Source organism: Bubalus kerabau, chromosome 5, assembly GCF_029407905.1.
Source record: "Bubalus kerabau isolate K-KA32 ecotype Philippines breed swamp buffalo chromosome 5, PCC_UOA_SB_1v2, whole genome shotgun sequence".
In the NCBI taxonomy this organism is placed as follows: Eukaryota; Metazoa; Chordata; class Mammalia; order Artiodactyla; family Bovidae; genus Bubalus; species Bubalus kerabau.
In genome coordinates, this window is record NC_073628.1 from 58,573,928 (window position 1) to 58,596,931 (window position 23,004).

Here is a 23,004-nt window from a genome sequence, read left to right on the forward strand (position 1 = left end):
TATAAGCTGACTAGAGCAGGTTTTTCATAGAGTGAACAAACTCTCTAAATTCTAGAGGAGTGGCTAGAATTTTATTAAATTAAGGATATATTTACTGACCACCAGTATTCTGTGAGATATTTAAAACTGAACTAATGGCTACTAAGTGTGGGTTGTGGAAGAAGGAATTCTGATGTAAGATTATAGGCTTGTGTTACAATTACTGACCACCCCACTCAACTCCTAGACCCCAGACTTGTGTCTCTTCCAGCTATGGAAGCCTATGTGGCCAGGATATATTTTTACAAATAAAGTTTTCTTTGTATAATATCTGCTTGGAGTTTGAGAATGCATCAGGAGTGGAAACAATGGTTTCCACTGGGATTGAGCTTGATTGGGATGGGTTTCTAAAGGGATGAGCTTGAGTCTTATATGACCTAGGGACCTTGTACTCCTTTGGAGCAGGAAGTTGCCCGTGGGAACCTAGGCCTTCTCTCCGCTGCCAAACACACCCCCACCCCCCGCTGCCACACCCACCCCAGAGCTGTGGGTGTGCCAAATCACCCACAGCTCTGATTCCTCCACACGAAGGGGCTATGCAGGGATGAGGGACATCAGCCTTCCCTGCTTCTTCCTCCCTGGCACTGAGCAGTCTTCTCTGTGCCCCAGCTTTCTCCCTCATTTCAAGCTCTCATATTTTTGTGTCAGAGGTCTTACTTGCAACACAAATTACAATGGGCAGGAGGTTCTATTATAAGGGTTAAGAAGACATAGGTGCAAAGTGTCCTGCCTAGGGAGGTGCGTACGCCCTCTTTGAAGGCCTTTCCATTTTGGATTCTGGCCAGCCCCACAGTCTAGGTTGTTCTTGGATCAAGTCTTTGTGTTTGGAACCAACTACTAAGTTGGTGTTCTCAGTCCAGGCCCCTTTCATGCTGAGCTTCCCTGGGCTCGAAGGAGCCAAAACTCTGGCCTGGGCTGCTTGCCTCCTCCCTCTCCAGCTCAATCTGAGCTGCATCTCAGCTTAGCAGTTTACCTTGCTCAGTTTCAGAAACAGCAGACTAATGCTTCTATAGTGAGCTTTCTTTGCTGTCTCTGCTCCCAACCCTTATCCCAGGTCCTGATGAAACTTAAAGAACTTTATTTTTCCTCATTATTAAGTGACAACTACCCGGTGGAGAAAATTTGGAAAATACAAATAAGTATAGAAAAGAAAATTAAAATCACGCATAATCTTATCACCCACAGATACCAAGTCTGAAATATTTAGGTATGTTTTTTCTACATCTTTTTTTATTGGATTCAAGTCATGATTCCCCTCTCATTACCTGAGTGGTTTGGGCTGTAAAACTTAACCTTCTTGGAATTTAATTTCTTCTTCTGGAAAACAAGTTGATAACATCAACGTTTCAGGGTGATGGAAGAAATGGTTCTTTACATTCCTTTAAAACAGGGCATTTTCTGCTTTTATATTCCTAATTATGATCACCCTTCTCCTATCAGAATTTCTTGTTTCCCCTCCCCTGGTTTCCCTGACCAGTCTGACCAGCAACTCAGCTTTGGCTCTCAAGGAATAGTTGAGAATTCACTGAACTCAGTGTGAAATGAGAACCAATACCTCCAAGAGAGGGCTTCCCTGGTTGCTCAGACGGTAAAGAGTCTGCTTGCAGTGTTGGAGACCCAGGTTCAATTCCTGGGTCAGGAAGATCCCCTGGAGAAGGAAATTGCAAACCACTCCAGTATTCTTGCCTGGAGAATCTCATGGATGGAGGAGCCTGGTGGGCTCCAAACAGTTGGACACAACTGAGGGACTAACACTACTACCTCCAAGAGACACTTGATGGCAAAGAGGAGGCTAGTTTTATCTGCCAAGTGTGAGTCTTTCAGATGGGCATGTCTCAGGTTGACCTACAGAGCTGAGGATGAAGTTCCTCCATTTGTTTCTTGAGAAGCGTTCTGATTCTTCTGAAAGTCTGGGCCATGGGAAGCCTTGGTCTTTTGGAATTCCATGTTACCATGTGACCACTCCTTACCTGTCTATTCCTCTCCCCTGCAGGACCCATTTCCTCCTCTAAGTTGTTTTTCTGGTCTTCGCTTGACCTATCACAGTACCAACAATGGGGAATACGGCAGTGGAGAGTCAAGTCAGTTTGGGGACATGAAGGTGGGCCTTTAAGGGACAGACTCTAAAGAATAGTTTGCAATTGTCACTTTCAATTCATTAAATTAAAATTAAACAATTAAAATCATTGCTGTTATTTATTAAGTACTTATGTGCCAGTCACTGTACTGGAAACTTCACATACATTATCTTATTTAATCCTTAAAACGCTGTCTTATTTAATCCTTAAACCTGTGAGATACGTTATTATTACCAGTTTGCAAGTGAAAACGTGTTCAAAGGTGATAAGCAATTGTGTACGGGCAGAACAAAGAGCTGAACGCAGACACCCTGATACCATAGCCTTATATGGCTTCCCACTCTATAAGCCACTTCTTTCCCAACAGTGGCATCTTGTGTTCAGAAACTCAGTAGTGAAGAATAATAAGTTTGGGCTTCATAGAGATACGAGTGAAAATCCTGACTCAGAAACTCACTATCTTGGACAAGTGACATAGCTATCCTTAGTATTATCCTTAGTTTCTTTATCTGAAAAGTAGCATTATACTACTTATCATGCTGGGTTGATGTGAAGAATAAACAATAACTTGTACAAGCACATCTTAAGTATCAGGTACTGTTCTAAGTGTGTTACGAGTGTCCATTCATTTAATTTGCACAAAAGCATGATGAGATAGGTGCTGCTGTTATTCCCATTTTATGGATGAGGAAACTAAAGACCAGAAAGGTAAAATCTCTTGTTCAAGTTGTTCAAGTTCACAGCAAATATTTCTGAAAGTAAAATATGAAGACAGATGGCAGCCTAGTGAACCATGCATTTAACCACTTCGCTTTGCTAGCTGGTTGGAATGCCCAGTATATAGGGAGCTCTTGGTCAGTAGAGGCTCTGGCTGTAGCAGTAGCTCTGCCTGGAGAGGAAAGTGATGAGCCTTCCTTCCAAGCTATTAATTTCCTGGTGCCACTTACCTCTATAACATCTTTATTGAACTTCATTCTTCTAGGCATCTGAACCTTGTCTCCTCAATAAGCAGAATAAGTTCCTTTGGAAATGATAGGATTGACCTGTCAGCTCTGATTACTTTAAGCTCTTAGACCTTGGATTAAGAACCTTAGAACCACTCTACTTTTATGGGCCTCAGTTTCTGCTGAGAGAGTGCGTATAAAGATGGACAATGGCTACACTCTATAAAAGTAGAACTCTGATCCATAGTCTGCAGCACCCAGCCCAGGAAACCAACCCATTATCTGCAGTAAGCAGCCTATGGAGCTGGTCTGCTATCTGTAAGTTAGATTGGTATGAAATCAGACCACAGTCTCTAGCAACCAGCCCATGAAGGCAAACTATAACTCTTGTAGCCATTGGATTCAAATGGCCAGGACTTGATTAAAAACTGGCAACTTCCTCAATTTTTGTCCTGTTTCTAACCAAGCATGAACCGGAAAAAGCCAAATAATGTGTCCTTAACCAATCACATAGGATGTTCTGCTTCTAGTTAGCCTTCTGACGGCCCCTCGTGTCAACAACCTCCAGTCAAGGCATACCTGACAAGTTCCTTGTTTTCTCCTGTAACGATTTCCTACTTCTGCAGGCTTTTGTCATTCAGTTGCTCAGTTGTGTCCAACTCTTAGAGTCTCTGCAGAAACGTGTCATGGTGGCTGACTCTCTTTCTATAACAAGCTCTGAATAAATAGCTTTGCTTGATCTCTTTTGGTTGGTCTTCATTTACTCCACACTGCAAAATTAAATGAAAGAGTTGGGACAGATGATTCTGAATTCTAGAAACTGGATGTGCTAAATCTATCTCAGAAGATCAGATCTAGCTGCTGCTGCCTTCATGACTGGAAGGGGTTTGTATGGTTCCTGTGTCACCAGCTTTGGATTCAGAATTTGAGGTGAGCATATCAATTGGAAATACCCAGGTGATGTCAGTGAAACTGGACAAGGCTTCCCTCTGATGGAGGGGTGGGATCAGAAGGCAGAGGATCTCCTAAAGCTACGAATGAGATCCAGCTGCAGGGTGGCTCAAAGAATAAAAAAGTCTGCTGAACCTTTCATTTCTACCATGCCCTAGGATTGCCCCAACTTCTTATTTTCAAGGACTCAGGTCTTCTCCAACATAGTCCAGTGTAACTTTGTCTACCTGTTTCTCTTCCATACAGATGGAGAATGAATGGACCATTCCCCTGCAGGACTCTTAAGTTCCTGCAGGACAGGACTGTGTTAAAAAAGCCTACTTTATTTCAGCACAGTATAAAATTACATTATTGATGAGGACTAAATTCAAAAGCAGGCAAATGGAATGTGTCTTTAAAAGTTAAAAAAAAAAGAAAAGAAACTACTATTCTATGTTTGAGGCCCTCAGCCAATTTTTTCATGAATTAACAGCTTTGGCTTTGCTAGAAAATAGATAACCCACCCTGCAGATTGGGCCTTGTCAACAGGAGGCAGCAGAAAAACAACTGGTAAAAGAATGAACTAGTAGAGCCACTCCTGATTCACTGCAAGATTGGGAGGAAAACAGGTGACAGACACTCTGGTTCAGCCCAGCTGTCAGGAGCAGAATGAGTCAGTTGCTTGACAGGAAGAAAGCAGGACTCAGAGGCCTGGAGGCAGGAAGCTGTGGATTACAACCAGAGTGCTAATACCTTTCAGAGTACATTCTTTGAACATTAGAGAGAGGAGAGGACTTACAAATTACTTTACAGGGTAGCCGGGGTTCAGAGAGGAAAGTGACTTGCCTAAGGTTACACAGAGAGTTATGGCAGAGTTGACATTAAAGCTCAGGTCCCTGTACTTCCAGGACCACTACATCTCAATTCAGTTTAAGAAGAAATAAAAATAACCCAGATTGGAAATGAAGTCAGTCTTTATGCATAGATTACAGGCCCATCTAGGGAGAACTATCCAATGGACCTACAACAAGCTAGTAGAATAAAAAAGTTTTGTTTGACAGCAGGATACAAGGATACAAGATCAGTTGTATTTCCATATACCAGCAACAATCAATTGGAACTTGAAATTCTTAAAAAATACTACTTACAATAGCATCAAAAAGTGGGAAATCCTTGAGGCTAAATCAAGAACAAAAGATGTAGAAGGGCACCAAACTTCCCGCGCCTGCAGAGCTGTGGTACAGATAGGGGCTGAGAGGAGAGTGGCTGCCAACAGAGGGCGCAGGGCGGACGCACGGCCTACGCGGCCGTGGTGAAGATCAGCTTCCAACCGGGGGTGGCCCTCATCAAGGCCGGCAAGACTGACAAGGCTTCGGCCTTGGTCTCTGCCCCGGTGCCCGCCCCGGGCGCTGAGATCCTGCTGACCCTGGCTGGGGAGGAGCCCTTGGGAGGAGGGCCCCCTCACCATCCCTACAAGACGCTGGGGATCTGTCCATGGGCATGGACCTGCCGCTCATGGGCCTGGTGTTCGCCTCCGTCCACATCTACGGATCCTTTTTCTCATTCAGCTGGCCCGAGACAATTTTTTCCACTGTGGGGTCTTCTAGGAGTCCTCCCTGTCCTCCCGGGTCCGCACTCGCATGGAGCTAGAGGAGGACGGAAGATCTAACTGGAGGAGAGGAACCGCAAGGGCATCAACGTGCTCATGCCCTGGTTTGGGGACATCCTCCACGATTCCAGCAAGGCTCACTGTCTATCACGACTTCTCCCTGGACAGGAGCCACTTCATTGTTCAACGTCACCAACCTGCTGCCCCCTCGCAACTTCTGGGAGTTCCTGGTGAGGACGTGCAGAGGGGTACCTACTTTCCGCAGACACACGTCACCCCGGAGGAGATGGTGGTCAAGGAACTCGTCAGCGACCGAAGGCCTCGGCCTCCTTCGCCTCCCACCTGTTTGCAGCAGGAAGGACACCTACAGGCGGTGGCGCTGGGTCACCCGGAAGCAGAAGTACAAACGAGGGGCCCACAACAGCAATGGCCACCCGCCATTTTGAGAGCTCCTGGGTGCGGAGATTCCAGGGTGAGGGTGGTGTGAAACCTGCCCGGGGCTCCAGGCTTGCCCCGACCCTCTCTCATTTTCTCTGGAGGCCGCTCCCTGGCTCTCCTTCCCCTCACTTAGCTCATGCTTTGGACACCTTTCCCTAAATGGGACGTGTGTCCCCGTTTCTCTCCAGCCCTGCTCACCTCCCTGTACCACAGCTGTGACGTCTCAAGGCCACCATCTCTGCCGACTTCTCAGGCCTGGGGGGTGGGTGGGGCGCCCCAAGATGGTTTCTGTGACCCTTATGAGGTCAGGTGACTGGGGTCCTGACTGGCAGCCAAAGAAGGATTGGCTGGAAGGACCAGGCCTGGCCGGGTGTTGGGGTGAGGAGAGGGAGTGGGTTCAGGGATGTCTGCACAGCTTGGAGAGTCCTGAAAGGCACCTTGCCAAACACACTTCCTCGCCAGTGCTGACTCCCGGGCCCGAGCTGAGGATGGAGGAAATGTGCCCAGGAATGGCGCCCCCCACCCCCTCCTCCAGAGCCCAGGGATGGTGGCTGTCCTGGGGATCTCTCCAGGACTCATGTCAGTGCCTCCAGCCACCAGTGGGAGCCTGAGTTTGGGGGGGGTGGGATGAGTCTGTCAAGCACAATCAACTTCCCAGTGGAACCAAAGAAGGAAGGAGTCGGGGCTGGAAGGGCAGGAGCTCAAGGAGGATCCCCTAAGCCACAGTCACAGAGGAACAGCTTGGGGTGGAGCGGTTCTCTTTTCATCCTGTCTACTGGCAGCTGGGCGAGATGAGCAGTGAGAAGAGAGCGGTGTGTAGGTCCTGCTGAGGGGGTGGCTCCCTGCTCTGCAGCTCAGGGCTGTTTTGGAAGATACCTGGGGGAAGGAGAGGAACAGCCACCTGGTACTTGTGCACCCAGCCTCTTCTTTGTTCTAAAATTCCGTCCCCCTCTGCTTTGGGCAATGCAGCATTATTTTCCTTTTCCCTCTCACTTTTGCATATTTTTACTGGTCATTTTACATGTTAACCATTCTCAGTCCCATTTCTCCTGTCAGACTTCAGTGCTCTCTGGAGATGAAACTTAAATGTTTTGTATATTTTCTCAATCAGGTCTCTTTTCATAAGTGTTTGTAGAATCTTTGACTTCTGGAAAAAAAAAAAAAAGATGTAAAAGAGCTCTTTACTGAAAACTGTAAATCATTGCTGGCGAAATGAAAGATTATCTAAATAATGGAGGAATTTCCCTGATGGTCCACACACCCAGTGCAGGGTGCCTGGGATGGATCACTGGATCCCACATGCTGCAAGGAAGATTGAAGATTCCCTGTGCCACAACTAAGAGACCTGGCACAAGCAAATAAAGAAATATTTAAATATTTAAAAATAATAAATAATGGATAGATATACCATATTCTTAGGTCTTGATAATTATTAAGATGATAATTTTCCCCAAATTGATCTATATATTCAATACAGTCAGTATAAAAATTTCAGTAGCCTTTTTTTAAGGTAGAAACTGACAAGTTCACTTTAAAATTCATATTAAAATGCAACAAACTTAAAATAATCAAAATAACTGAAAAAGAACAAAATTGAAGGATTAATATTATTATATTTGAAGACATATAAAGCCATGGCATATAAAGCCATGGCAGGGCTTCCCTGGTGGCTCAGAGGTTAAAGCGTCTGCCTGGAATGTGGGAGACCCAGGTTCGATCCCTGGGTCGGGAAGATCCTCTGGAGAAGGAAATGGCAACCCACTCCAGTACTCTTGCCTGGAGAATCCCATGGAGGGTGGAGCCTGGTAAGCTACAGTCCATGGGGTTGCAAAGAGTCAGACACTACTGAGCAACTTCACTTTAACTTTCAAAGCCATGGCAATCAAGAGAGTGTGGTTCTGGTGTAAAAATAGATGAATAGAGTGTAGAATGAAAAGTTGCGAAAAAGACCTACACATCTGATTTTCAACAACAGTGCAGAGGCAATTTAGTGGAGATAGAATGATCTTTCAAGAAATGGTGGTAAAATAATTGGATATTGTATAGAAAAAAATCAACTTGGACCTATATTTTACATATACAAGTTAACTCAAAATGGATCATCAATCTAAATGTACAATCTACAATTTTAAAACTTCTCAAAGAAGACCTGAGGGAAAAACCTTCATAATTTTGAGTTAGCCAAAAAGATTTCCTAAATATAAAACCAAAAGCAGAATCCATAAAAAACCCAATTGGAAGGTTAGACTTCATTAAACACTTCTGCCCTTTAAAAGATGCCTAAGAAAATGAAAAGATAGCCCATAGTCTGGGAGTAAATATTTGCAAATCCCTGTATATAATAAAGAATGTGTGACCAAAAAATATAAAGAATACTCAAAACTCAATTATAAGGAAGCAACCTAATTAAAAACTGAGCACAAAATTTGAACAGACACAAAAGAAGATAAATATATGTAGACAAGAAGCACATGAAAAGATGCTTAACATTGTCTTTCATTATGTAAATACAAATTAAAACCACAGTGAGATACCACAACATACTTATTAGAATGGTTAAAAAAAAATTGACCATATCAAGTGCTAGGGGAAGGTGTGGAGAAACTCAAACTTATATCGTCTGTTGGTAGTGTAAAATGATACAACCACGTTGAAAATAGTTTGGCAGTTTCTCAAAAAACTGAAGAAACAGCTGCCATATGACCCAGTTATTCCATTCCTAGGTATTTATCCAAGAGAAAAGAAAACATATGTTCATGAAAAGACTTGCACGTAAACATTTTATGAAAGGTTTATTTTTATTAGCCCCAAATTTTAAACAACTAAATGTCTACCAACAAGTGAATTGTTAAACTATAATGAATATGTTCATTATCTTGGTGATGATTTCCAGTTGTATACATATGCCAAAACTTATCAAATTGTACATTTTAAATATGTGTAGTTTATTGCTTGCCAATTGTGTATCAGTAAAATTCTTCAAAAACAGTTCAATTCGAGGTAATTTCTCTTTCTAGGCCTAGTGGAGATTGTTGTTGTTGCTGTTTAGTCACTAAGTCCCCCATGGACTGTATGTAGCCCACCAGGCTCCTCTGTCCATAGAATTTCCCAGGCAAGAATACTAGAGTGGGTTGCCATTTCCTTCTCCAGGGGATCGTCCCAGATCAGGGATTGAACATTGGCAGGAGGATTCATTACCACTGAAGTACCAGGGAAGCTTTTGTGCAGGTTAGAGGCATTTAAAGAGAGTGAGATTGTGAGGACATGTTATTGCCAGCAATATAAGACTTAATGACAAGGAAAGACCTCCATGTAGAAAGATGAGGGAAGGCTTTCTGAAGGAGGGATCCTTGAGTTAGACTGTGAAGGATTAGCGGGGATGTCAACAAGTAGCCTAAAAAGACAAAGGACCTTGAAGTCCTGCTACCCCAGGGAAGTGATTCCACCTGTGCTTATATCAGTATTCTGTCACACGTATAGCATATAGCAGTTCAAAACACTCTTATTTAATGTATGTTATTTACTTATTTATGTCCCACTTTCTATCAAAGTGATTGAGAGTGACTTATGAGAATACATGTAATACAACAAGATTTAAGGAAGCTAGATGAAACAGAACACAGATAATACAATGATGTTGAGCTAAGATTATTCTGCAAAGGACATGCCATGAGGTTCTGAGTCATAACTCGCTAGAAGGATCAAAATTCAGCTCTGAGCTTTACCGAGGCTGGAACAAAGCAGGAAACATGATTATTACAAAATTCTCTAAGCACTTTGCCTGGGTTATCTTTTTCGATCTTCATGGACATGCCCAGTAGGTGTGTCTCTCCTGCCAGTGGCAAAAGATGGTGGTTTTTCTGAAGCTGTTGAGGAGCTGGTAAATATGTGGAAGAATCTTCCTCTTTGTCTGTTCTGCCTGAAGGAGAAAATTGCTACTGGCTTTTAGATGTGTGGCTTCCCTTGTAGCTCAGTTGGTAAAGAATCTGCCTGCAGTGCAGAAGACCTGGGTTTGATCCCTGGGTTGGGAAGATCCCCTGGAGAAGGAAATGGCAACTCACTCCAGTATCCTTGCCTGGAAAATCTCATGGACAGAGGAGCCTGGTGGGCTGCAGTCCATGGGGTCGCAAAGAGTTGGGCACGACTGAATGATGAACACAATGAGAAGAATTCAAGAAAAGTTGCAGAAATCAGGAAATTAAAAAAAAAAACAACCCACCCCACCCCACCCCCCCAATCTGAAGGTTTTGAAGAGATAACAAGACAGGCAAAATTCCAGGGCCAAGATTTGGGAGAGAGAAATCCAGTGAAATGAGCTCAGCACTGGGGACTGCTTGGTGGTGGTTCAGTCACTCAGTTGTGTCCGACTCTTGTAACCCTATGGACTGTAGCCCGCCAGGCTCCTCTGTCCATGGGGTTCTCCAGGCAACAATACTGGAGTGGGTTGCCATTTCCTTCTCCAAGGGATCTTCCTGATCCAGGAATAGAACCTGGGTCTCCTGCACTGCAGGCAGATCCTTTATTGACTGAGCTATGAGGGGAAGCCCTTTCCTTGGTGAAGGTCATCTAAATTTAGAAAAGTTGATGAGGTACAGATGAACCTATTTGCAAAGGGGAAACAGAGATAGAGACATAGAGAACAAACATATGGACACCAAGTGGGGAAATGGGTGGGATAAACTGGGAGACTGGGATTGATACATATACACTGCTATGTATAAAACAGGTAACTAAGGAGAACCTACCATATAGCACAGAGCTCTACTCAGTGCTCTGTATACGTGTAGCTGATTCACTTTGCTGAACAGCAGAAACTAACAACATTGTAAAGCAAATAAACTCCAATTATAAAAAAAAGGTGATGGAAGACTGGGAAACAGATGCGCTCAGTTTGCCACAAATTTACAGGATGGGGGGAACAGCAGTACATGCTCCTATTCTGCTGATGAAGGAGGGCCCCTAGAACCTCCTGGCCAAGCTTCCAGTTGAGACCCCCAAGTGCTACCCTCTAGGGGTCATGGTAACCCATGGTAATCCCTTAACAGGGACAGAAAATCAACTTTGAATCACCTCATTCTATGATTGGATTAAGTTAATGTGGAATTGCCAATCCCCTTCCAGAAGCAAATATAAATACTCCTCAGAGGACACTAATATCCTAAACTTCAAATTATCTGGAAACACAGAATAGGTAAAACCACAGGGACAGAAAAAATAGCTGTTTCTAGGGCCTAAGGGGGAATGGAGTAGGGTGTGATGCCAATGGGTATGAGGTTTCTTTTTGGGGTAATGAAAAAGTTTAGAAATTAGATAATGGTGCCGGTTGCACAATTCTGTGAATATACCAAAACCCACTGAATTGTACATTTTAAAAAGGTGAATTATATATTGAATTATATATTTATTGAAATTTATATTTCAATAAAGCTATTAGTTTGAAAATGAAGATGAAATAAAAACATTTCAGATCAACAAACTTTGGCCAAAAGTAGAAATAGCTATAATATAATGATTTTAGTACAAAAGGATAGGGCTGGTTAGGAAATGATTTGGTTCTTGTTACTTTCATTACACCATCAATCAAAAAAGAGCCCACTCAATGAATTCTGGTCCTGAAGCTTTCGTATCATATTCTCATATGACTTCTCTTGGGGCTGGACTATTGTTTTTTTTAAGGTTTCTAATTTTTTTCCTTTTTATTGAAGTATAATTGAGATACACTATCATAATAGATTCAGGTGTATGACACAGTGATTCAGATTTCATACACATCACAAAATGATCCCCATGGTAAGCCTGGTCACGTTCCGTCACCATATGAAGTTATTACAATATTGGTGATTATAGTCCCTCTTCTGTACATTAAATCCCCATGACTTAGTAATATTTTATAACTGGAAGTTTGTGCCTCATAATCCCCTTCATCTATTCCTTCCATCCTTGTACTATCACTTCAAAACAACTTCACAGATTCCCTAAACAGACTGATAAAAATGGGGGATTGGCTATAGTATATTGTGGTGTACTGTTTCCATATTGGACACTCTTATGAGCACTTAGCATTTTTCCTAAACAGAAGTTACTATAGTTACAGAGTAAAAATTGTTTGTAGCCATATCAGGCTCTTTTCGATAATAAAAAAGCATTGTGTGTCATGGTAATATATAAAAATAATATTAGTAATGTTTTAATAATAGTTAACTCTTTCTCTTGCTTCCTGATGGGTCAGGCTGACTTCTATGTGCTTTGCATGTATTTTTCTCATTTAATCCTCACAAATACCTATGAGATGATTTGTATTGTTATTCTTACTCTACTGATGAGGAAACTGAAGCATATAAGAATCAAGTAACTCACCCATGATCGCACAGCTACTAAGCCTCAGAGCCAAGGGTCGGCAGGAAGTGTGCCTTCACGGTTGCATGCTTTCCAGCGCACAGCACCGCCTCTGGTACACCTGGCCTGGAGTCAGAGACCTGGGGGTCCAGACTAGGAGTTCCATTTTCTAGCTCTGAGCTTAAGCAAATCACCATTTAGGTTTCCTCTTTCCTTGGTTTCCTAGTTGTTAAAATGGAGATAATGATGTATGCTTTATTTCACAGGGCTTTTGTGAATATCGAATTGTGGAAGTATTTAGTAAAGTATTATGCCATATGCTGGCTTATTGGCCTAGCACTGAGACCTAACCATTACCAGCCCCTCTCCCACCCCTAAGAAATGATGAGCTCCAGGCCCATGATACTGAAGTTGCTCAAATCAACCACTCTTGAGGTATGTGGGCATCCTAGAGCCAAGAAAGTCTCTGAGTGTAAATTGGAAAAGTTGTTCCACTGAACTCTGTAATACTTTGGACTCAGACACCTTATTAGGGGTGAATGTGACCTTGCAACATTTTTTGACTGGAGTGAATTGGCACCGAAAACCCGGTGAGGAAAGTTCCATTCTCACTGTCCCCGGGGCTGCCCTTGGAGCTTGCTGTCATTGGCTCAGCCAGCCCTGATGGCAGGGATCGTTCATGGACAAAGCTATGAGATACATCCCTTTGGAACTTCTCAAAATATACTAGGGAGTGGAGCTCTGCAAGAGCCAGCTAGCTTTGTATTAGCACTGGGGACCACACAGTTTGAGATTTTTAATTTCTAATTTTTCTTCCCAGGTTAATGAAATGTGGACATTCAGATTCTGATATTCCAGGTTATTTTTATTCTTATTTTATTGTGGGAAGGCAGAATTCACTCAATCGGAATTAACTGATTAGATCCATTAGTTCTACTTTCTTGTGGAGCTATCTCTCTGGTCTGGGAAGACAGGTGGTGACTTTTCAAGGCAGGGATTAGTCTACAGAGGGAGCTAGTGAATTTGTCCTTCATTTCACGAGTAGTGTATTTTCTGAGGACACTGTTTGGAAGTTAAAGTCAGAGTCTGAATGGAGAGAGCCCTACTCACTGTTGCTGGAAGCAGCTTCTACTCTTCACCACTTTGGATGATTCCCTGGATTTGACCCTTTACCTCTGGGCAAAGGAGATAAGGAACCAAAAACCAGTTTATTTCGGTTTAAGAGTCCGAATCATTTTGCATTTCCAGTACCTTATGTAAGGCTTTTCAGGGATACGATCTCTACTTTCTCACATTCTGGGACAAGTTTAGACCTGCTGGGCCTTAGCCTGCCTTTCTTTGCCAGTTTTAAAATCTATGTAGTAAGTGAGTATGTGTGGTGTGTGTTTCTGTTAGCTTGTTCAAAGCTTTTTACTGGCACCTTTGAATAGCAGAGTCTCTCTATCACCCCTGCCCAGGGCACAGGGCTCTCTCTCCCAGACAGGCTCTCAGACTTCCGTCCCTGCTCCATTCCAGAGGTGTGGCCCCTTCTGTGACTCCTGAATGACTGGGCCGCCAATTCCTGGATCCCAAAGTGGTCAGCCTCATGCCGTAACATGACCTCATCCCGCTGAATGCATAGTTTATATTGTGTGCAAGGGGAAAGCAGTACTTTCCAACAAAGAAGAATTTTGAGACTCTCTGTGACTTATAATGAGTTGTCTAAATAGCATGTAGAATAGCAGTTTTGCCTATAGCAGAATCTACATTCATTTTCTGAGGGCGGAAAGGGACTTGAAATGTGTTTAAATCCCTCTCCCCTCTAACATTCCTTCTATATTAGGTAAGGCTACATTATGCTGCAGCAGCAGACAATACCTTAGTCTTTCTCAGTGGTTTATTATGACAAAACTGATCTCTCAGTTATAATACATGGCTGATATGTATTCACGTGGCCATCTGCTCATCATGGCTACTCAGGAACCCAGGTGGAGGAAACACTTCCATCCCATAATGCTGCCATCCCGACAGAAGCGAGGTAGGAGCACGTGTGGAGAACGGTGCCTTGTGCTTTAAATGCTTCCATCTGAAAAGACATTTGATTCTTTCACTTGCATTTCACTGGTCAAAATAGTCCAATGGCCATGCCAAGCTTCCATGGGGCAGGGAAGTGCGATTTTCCTTCTTCTGAGAAGAGGGGAACTGTAACTGCAATGTCTCCCATACTTCCCAGTGGGCATCCCACCTAGAATCAGTTCAGTTCAGTTGCTCAGTTGTGTCCGACTCTTTGTGACCCCATGGACTGCAGCATGCCAGGCCTCCCTGTCCATCACCAACTCCCGGAGTTTACTCAAGCTCATCTCCATTAAGTTGGTGATGCCATCCAACCATCTCATTGTCTGTTGTCCCCTTCTCCTCCCGCCTTAAATCTTTCCCAGCATCAGGGTCTTTTCCAATGAGTCAGCTCTTTGCATCAGGTGGCCAAAGTATTGGAGCTTCAGCTTCAACATCAGTCCTTCCAATGAATATTCAGGACTGATTTCCTTTAGGATGGACTTGTTGGATCTCCTTGCAGTCCAAGGAGTCTTCTCAAGAGTCTTCTCCAACTCCACAGTTCAAAAGCATCAATTTTTCAGCACTCAGCTGTCTCTCACATCCATACATGATTACTCAAAAAACCATAGCTTTGACTAGACAGACCTTTGTTGGCAAAGTTATGTCTCTTCTTTTTAATATGCTGTCTAGGTTGGTTATAACTTTTCTTCCAAGGAGTAAGTGTCTTTTACTCCTTTTACCTTTTCCCAATTCTCTATTCTTGTGATGAGATGAACCCACTGAAATGCGGACTCCATATCATTCTGAATACTTTTCCTATCAAGCATTTTACTCACTACGTGCTTATTTTTTTCAGTAACCTACTCTGCTGTGCTGGGCAGCATGAGGAAGAGAACACATCTGTTCCTTTGTCCTCCCAAGGCCCTAGATTGAGGGATTTGGGGGTGGGTATACAGAGGGGGAGAGGGAGAGGAAGCAGGAGGGAAGGGGGGAGAGGGATAGGGACAAGGGAAGGCGAAAGATGAAATTCAGTGCCACAAAAGAAATTCAAATCCCTGCGGTGTTCAAGGGTGGCAAAAATTCCTTGCAGCTTTTAGAATAGCTTCAAGAAGGACACCTTGAAAGACAGGTAAAATTTTAATGCAAATCTCTCTCTGTCAAATGGTAGGTGTGTGTTGAGTTCTTTTTACATCAATTATACAAAATCCTTTAAAGATGAAAATAAAACTCTATCCAGCCTGCAATTGTACTGCTTCAAAATAAATATCTTTAGCAGGATATGTGTGTGTGTGTGCATGCACACACATTTTATAGTATGTATATGCACATATGTGAACACATGTATACATATATATGCAACTTGTCTTTGACAGTCAATGGCGTATCACTGCATCTTTTTATGTCCGAGCAGTACTCTTGCCTGGAAAATCCCATGGACGGAGGAGCCTTGTAGGCTGCAGTCCGTGGCGTTGCTAAGAGTCGGGCACGACTGAGCGACTTGACTTTCACTTTTCACTTTCATTCATTGGAGAAGGAAATGGCAACCCATTCCAGTGTTCTTGCCTGGAGAATCCCAGGGACGGGGCAGCCTGGTGGGCTGCCGTCTATGGGGTCGCACAGAGTCGGACATGACTGAAGTGACTTAGCAGCAGCAGCAATAGATTGTTGGTTAGTGTTTGGCACATGATAAGGACATCCCAGATTCCATAACAGTGGGGCAGAGGCAGAAAATGGAGGTGAGCAGCCCAGTTTGGCTGGAGCATGGTGAGCGGAGGTGTGGGAAGAGATAAAGTTGGAAAGGTGAGTAGCCAGATGTTAGAGAATGGGCACTTCCATGCCAGGAATTTCAGTGATTTTCTGTGGGCAATGGTGAAACTAGTGATTTATTCAAATTTTAAATATGTTTTTTAAAAAACTTACACTTGAATTAGATTTGTATAACCTTGGAAAACACAGATAAGCTCTAGAAAAGGAAAATCCCCATTATCTCACTACTCAAATGGAATCCTGTTAACATTTTGGTATTATATTTCTAGATCATTTTCAACATGTACATATGCTTATTCTATTTTTTTTTTTTTTACAAAAATGGGACCATACTGCATATTTCATCTGTAACTTGGTTTTTAAGCCTAAACTGTTATAAAAGAGTTTTTTTTTTTTTTTTATGGATGTAAAGACAAATTGCATTTGGTGGTTGAATTGCATTCTATTATATGGATTTACGCATAGAATAGCATCAGTTGAGGAGTATAAAAATCAATTTAATTTATCCTCCCCCTTAAATGTATTCCATTACTTGGTTTTGAAATTAAGAATTGAGTCAAGAACAAACTAAAATGTTGAAGGCTCTGTGCTAGGCACTGATGGATACAGAAATGGAAAAAAGAGCAATGGACTGGGAGAAATCAAAGATAATTTTTAAGGTTGAGGAGTAGTATGATCAGAGTTGTGCATTTAGAAGGATCTTATGAAGCAGTGGGCATTCTGTTTAAAGAGGGATGAGACTGGGAGAGAGTCTGTAAAATAGATGAAATAGGAATCATTTCCCCCTTTGGCAGAATGGGACAGGTGGCACAGAGAAAGCATATTTAAGGCAGCAGTTTGGAAGCTTGAGGATGGGACTGAGTTTTTTATTCGCAGACCCAGGACTCTCTCCTGGGCTGGCCTAAGCACAGATTCTGTTCACCTGGGATTCTACAAGCAGGTGAGTGGTTATAGTATCATTTCATGTGTTTTTACTCTCATACTAGGGGCATATGCAAAGCTGGCCCAGATATTTAATCAGACCATGGAATGCAAAGCAGTGTCTCACAGCCCAGTGATTGTTGCCTGAACAAATTGGTGAACATTTGGCAAAGACTTTATGTACTGGGCTTCCCTTGTGGCTCAGCTGGTAAAGAATCCACCTGCAATGTGGGATACCTGGGTCCAGTCCCTGGGTTGGGAATATCCCCTGGAGAAGGGAACGGCTACCCACTCCAGTATTATGGCCTGGAGAATACCCTGGACTCTATAGTCCATGGGGTTGCAGAGTCGGACACGACTGAGCGACTTTGACTTTGACTTTCACTTTATGTCCACAGTCTGGGAGGCTACTGGGTCCTGTAAGCAGTTAGATTTGGGGATCAGTCATATGGAATGCACTTATTCAACAAACGCTTACTGAGCACCCACCATGTGCCAGGTTCTGAGGGCCCTTCTGAGATGAAGGAAAGTCAGTGCTGGTGCCTAGGGAGTTCACAGCCTGGTGGACAAGACCACCAGGGCACAAGGAAGGATCACACAGGTGCCATCAAAGATGAGCACAGGAGTGGAGTGATCGCTGCTGTCTAGGACTCTAAAAAGTTCCTTGTAAGTCTAGAAAATGAATTTGCATAGGAGGAAGGTAGGGGGGCTATTTCAGGAATATTGATGCTGATTAACTGCTGAGTATGAAAGATATCTCATTTCAACCAAAGTCTTCTCCTTCTCTTCCTTTCTCTTTCTTTCTTTCTCTTTCCTTCTTTCCTTTCCCCTCCCCTCAGTCCCTCCCTCCTTACTTGCCTTCCTTCCTTACCCTACAAAATATATATCTGTTAGAAAAAGCAACTTTGGATATATGAGAGACATGGTGACACAGGGGAAATGGACCACAATTCTTAACCTGAATCTACTCAGGAGACTCTGGAACTATCATTTTTTCCAACCCTGTTGACTGCCATGTTTATTTAAAACATTCATGCCCTTGAGACTCAAAGTTGGTGCTCTTCAGGCTGTGAGAAGGTACAGGAACCTGACTTCTGGGATGCAATTGCAGTTTTCAGAGTTGGATGTCTCTTATGGTTCTCTTTCTTATGATTGGCTAAAGCCTTTGCTTAGAAAACTGAGACCCAACTCCTTCACCCAACTTCTCCCTTCCTGTCTATAGCTCTTGGGCCTCAGTAGCACCTTAGGTTCCCTTACATATCCTGCAACTATATTTAAACTGCTATTGCCCATGGATTTCCATTAATCATCAAGCAAAACAGCAATCAAGGATCCTTGTTCTTCCAGCAACTTCTGGAACCTTCTTCTCCTTGGTTCCCTATAGCAGTTATATGGCCATAGAATTAGCGGAGGTCACAGAGGTCTCCAGAAGATGTCCTCCTTTATTTTTGCTGGCAAACTTAGGCTTCAAGCCTCAGATCAAATGTCACCTCCACTAGGAAGCTTCTTAACCCTTCCAGCAACATCCAAGATACATCTTATTAAGGCCTCACCTAGATGTTTTCATTGGCTCCATCCTTCTGTTACTGGTGTCAACACATTCCCATGACTTGGTGTTGCAATTTATCTGTTTGCAAGTGTATTCACTCTATTGACTCATTAGGACTGAGAACAATAACTGAATCTTAATTGTTTTTTTAAACAGCTTTAATGAGATATATTTCACGCACCACAGAGTTCACTGCTTAAAATGTACAGGTCAGTGGGTTTTAGTGTACTCACAGAGTGCATCACTATAATCTAATTTTAGAATATTTTCTTTACTCCCCAAGGAAACTTTGTATTCATCTTCAGTCAGTCCCAATTCCTTCCATCCACCAAATTCCCAACTCTAAGCCCTAGGGAGCCAGTACTCTATTTTCTGTCTCTATAACCTGTCTTTTCTGGACGTTTACGTAAATGTTATCATAGTCATTCATTTTTGTATAGACTTTTCTGACACTCAGTAGGTGCTTAGGAAGACCTTATTCAGTAAGCGTGTGAATACATGCAAGATTGAGAAGTTGATGAAGGGTGGAACAGACGAAAGAATACTGACTGAGAGCCAGGAGACCTGTACTCCAGTTATGATTCGGTCATTTATTTATGTGAGGTAGGGAAAATTATTTGACCTTTCTGAATCTCAGTTTTCTAATCTGCAAAGCACAGTTAACAATATCTGTCCTTCTTCTAACATTTTTGTTATAGTGAATAGCAAATGAGAGATTTCACTTAGAGGTATTTTGTACATCTGAGCATGCTGTAGAGCTGCAAGACTGATCTGTGTTAATAATAAGTTATTAATTATACCAGTGATGGAGGACAAGATAGAATGGCAAAGTGCCAGTTTAGGGGGGCCAACCAATGGACACCCACCTCTCATCTCCACTCCTAGAATGACAGCGGCTGAAGCAGGGAGAAGAACTGACAAAAGCCCAGAAATCTCACATCTGTCAGTGCGCGTGTTCCCAGCCAAATAGCGAGATAACAATCTATTTTAGAGTGAAGATTAAATCAGTTAACTGGAAGAAAAATGGTGATGTTAACTTTCCTTTATCTCTGGTGCTCAGGAAACCCTACTTCATATTCTCATCACTTCTTTGCTGCAGGGCATTTCTGTCAATCACAAGCGTGTGGTGTTGGGGGGGATATTCAGGTTTAGAGTGAGATCTTTACTGCCTCACTGGGGAGTGGAGAAGGGACCCTTCTCCACCTGGTTCAGCCCTTTCCTCTCTCTATAGGTTTAGGAGAATCTGTAGGGAATGTGGGGTGGGAGTAGAGTTAAATGGAAAATTTAGACTGCAGACATATGACATACACGACAAGCATACGTGCATATGTGGCAGGAGTGGCCTGAGAGTCATAGAATAAACACCCTCAATCCAATAAAGGGTATCTAGGGGGGAAAGTGGCCTTGTAAATCAAAGTTTATCCACAGAGGACCTCTTCTCCCACCCAGTATTATCGTGAAGGAAATTTTCCAAGTTTCCAGAGAGCAAGGGGATGAGAGAGATTAGGAGAGCTTCTGGTCTTTGTCTCGCCTAGAATGGAGTTGGGATGAACATACACAGATCTGGACTAAGAGACCAGCCCCACTTTCTCCAGTTTCTCCAAGTCTGCGACTTGGAGCTTCCCTGGGAGTGGGGGCGGGGGTGGCGGCGGCAGTGAGCCAGAGCGCCAGGCCTCGCCCTCTGCTCCCACCCGGGGCCTTCGGGCCCTGTCTGTCGAGTTGCCACCTTATTTTCCTTCCCCTCTCCTGACCGTCTTAACAGTCCACTGCTTCTCTGGCTACAGCCCTTCTCCCCCGAAGGGTACGCTTCTGACCCTTCTCTATGTCTATGTCAGCTCTTTCCCCGGCAGATGCTGCTCTCCCCTAGTCCAGGATTTCTGGGCCTCAGCGCTGTGGGCATTTAGGGGGCTGTCACCTGGTTCTTTGTGGGGAGGGGCTGTCCCATGTACTGTAGGATGTTTGGCAGCGTCCCTTGGCCCATGCCACTATCCGTCAGTAGCACCCCACTTCCCACCCCCCCATTCCCTGTTATGACAACCTACAATGTCTTGAGACATTGTTAACTATTCCCCTGGGTCAAAATTGCCTTGTGGAGAACCACTGCTCTAATTCCTTCTGCTTCACTTGCAGTTCCTGTTTGTTAAGCATTTACCATGTGGAAGATACCAGATACTTCCTGGGTTTTATGTAAACACTTCTCAAATTTTAACATACTTAAGAATCATCTTGGGGGTTTTTAAAGTGCACTTTCTGGTTCAGTAGTTTTGGGGGAAAGGTCTGAGATCTTGCATTCTAAGGAACTCCTAGATACTGCTGTTCTGCTGGAGCACAGACCACACTTTGGGCAGCAAGGCTTTATGTCACTGTCCTTAGGGCCTGTGGGGATTTGGTTTTACAGGTGAGGCAGCTGAAACTCAGAGGGCTCCTGGGCTCATCATGTTTTGGACCCAGGTCTGCCTGCAGACAAGACGTGAACTCATAACCAGCGATCTCAGTTGACCTGGGGCCAAGGTCCTTGAGTTCTCTCCATGCCCTCCCTTCCCGGGGAATCATGCCCTCCTGGGGATAAGCTCAGCCAAGCCGGAGACTCAGGCACGTGTTTGCCTGGAATCTCTGTGTTACGTTACTCCTTCCTTAGACAGAAAGAGCTGCTCATAACCCCAGGTGGCTATACGGGAGCCTGCCTAGCTGTCTCCATGACCTCATGCCTCTGTCCTGGCCTGTCTTGCTAACACCTCCTGCTTTCCTGCATAACCATAGACAATTGTCTAGGATTGCAGATGCCTTTGGGCTCACTTTTCCTCTCAGCTTCCAGCTTTAGCTGTCTAGACTCTGTAGTCCTGTTTGCCCTCCCCCTCATCTATTGTCTCAATATTCTTAGTTTGTCTTCTCTGCCTCATCAAAGCCTCTTGGCATCTTCTTCTCATGGTAGTTAGAGATTATTAGTAGTGACCTAGATCCTGAAAGGAAAAGGGGGTTGTGATGTGGGCCCCTGCCTAGGCCTAGAGGACAAGACTCCAGCCTTCAGGGAGCAAAGGCCTCAAGCATGGTCCTTAATACAGCAGTGGCAGCTGACCAGCCTGCTGGCTGGGGATTGCAGCACATATTTGACTTACTAAAGAAAACAAACAGCACTGTGTGATACAGAGAAGAGAGATTAAGGGTCCACCAACTGGAGAGACTGGAAAGGGCTGCTCAGTGGTAAAGAATCCACCTGCCAAGCAGAAGACATGGGTTCGATCCCTGGATGGGGAAGATCCCTGGATAAGGAAATGGTTACCCACTCCAGTATTCTTGCCTGGAGAATCCCACGGACAAAGGAGCCTGGAGGCTGCAGTCCATGGGGCTGCAAAGAGTTGGACACAATTTAGTGATTAAACAGCAGCAGCAGCAGCTCCTCCTAGTGTCCCCTGTCCTTTTTTCTCCAAGGAGAACTAGAGAAAGTCGTCCTGCCCCTCACATCACATTTCTATTCCCATGATTTTGCCTGGATCCAGGTTTAAAGCAACTCTTAGAATGTTCACGCAAGAAGGTAATTCAGAACAGGGCTCAGCAAGCCCTCTCTGCAAAGGGTCAGATATTAATAGTAAATATTGGTGACTTTGTGGGCCACATGGCTTCAGTCACAGCTATTCATCCCCATAACACAGAAGCAGCAAACCACATGTGAACAAATGGGTGTGACTGCGTCCCAGTAAAGATTTATTTATGGATGTTAAAATTTTAATTCACCCATATTCATGTGTCCCAAAATTTATGTTCTTTTAATTTTTTTCAATCATTAAAAAATACAAGAACTATCTTCACTCACCAGGCTGAGCCATTCTCATCTTATCCTCGGCCAGTAGTTGGCCAGTTTCTCATTCAGAGTCCAGTGTTTCTGAGACTGTGTTTCCCAGAGTCATGGTCTAATACTTGTGGGAAAGACTGGGTTAAGGAGTGTTAAGCCCACACCAGGCTTCTGGCTCCTACAGGGCACTATAGGTTTCCAAGAGGGGCAAGCATGTGCCAGCCTTCTCTAATTTACTGAGAGTGAAATCCTTAGTGCACAGAGAGTCTTGCAGATAAGCATCCCTCAGGATCAGATTCTGGGGAACATGTGTTGGAAACACTGCTCCAGTCTGCCCCTCACCTACACCCTACACCTGAAGGCTGAGCGTCCTACTAGGAGGACACCTGGCCAGGTCTCTTGATGGCACTGATGCTCCTGTGGTGATGGGATAGAGCTTTTGTTTGCTTGCTTGCTTGTTTTAACTTTATGGATGTAGAAACTGAGGTTCGAGGTAGCTAGATGACCTGCACCCGTCATGCTGCCAATGGCAGAGCTGGAACTCAGACCCAGCACTCACCACACCCAGG

At 43.8% G+C, this 23,004-nt stretch overlaps 1 pseudogene; it reads left to right on the plus strand.

Annotated features, from left to right (window-relative positions):
* The first annotated feature begins 2,134 nt into the window (after positions 1 to 2,134).
* LOC129654231 (integral membrane protein 2C-like) lies at positions 2,135 to 6,351 on the plus strand (annotated as a pseudogene).
* Positions 6,352 to 23,004: the final 16,653 nt, after the last annotated feature.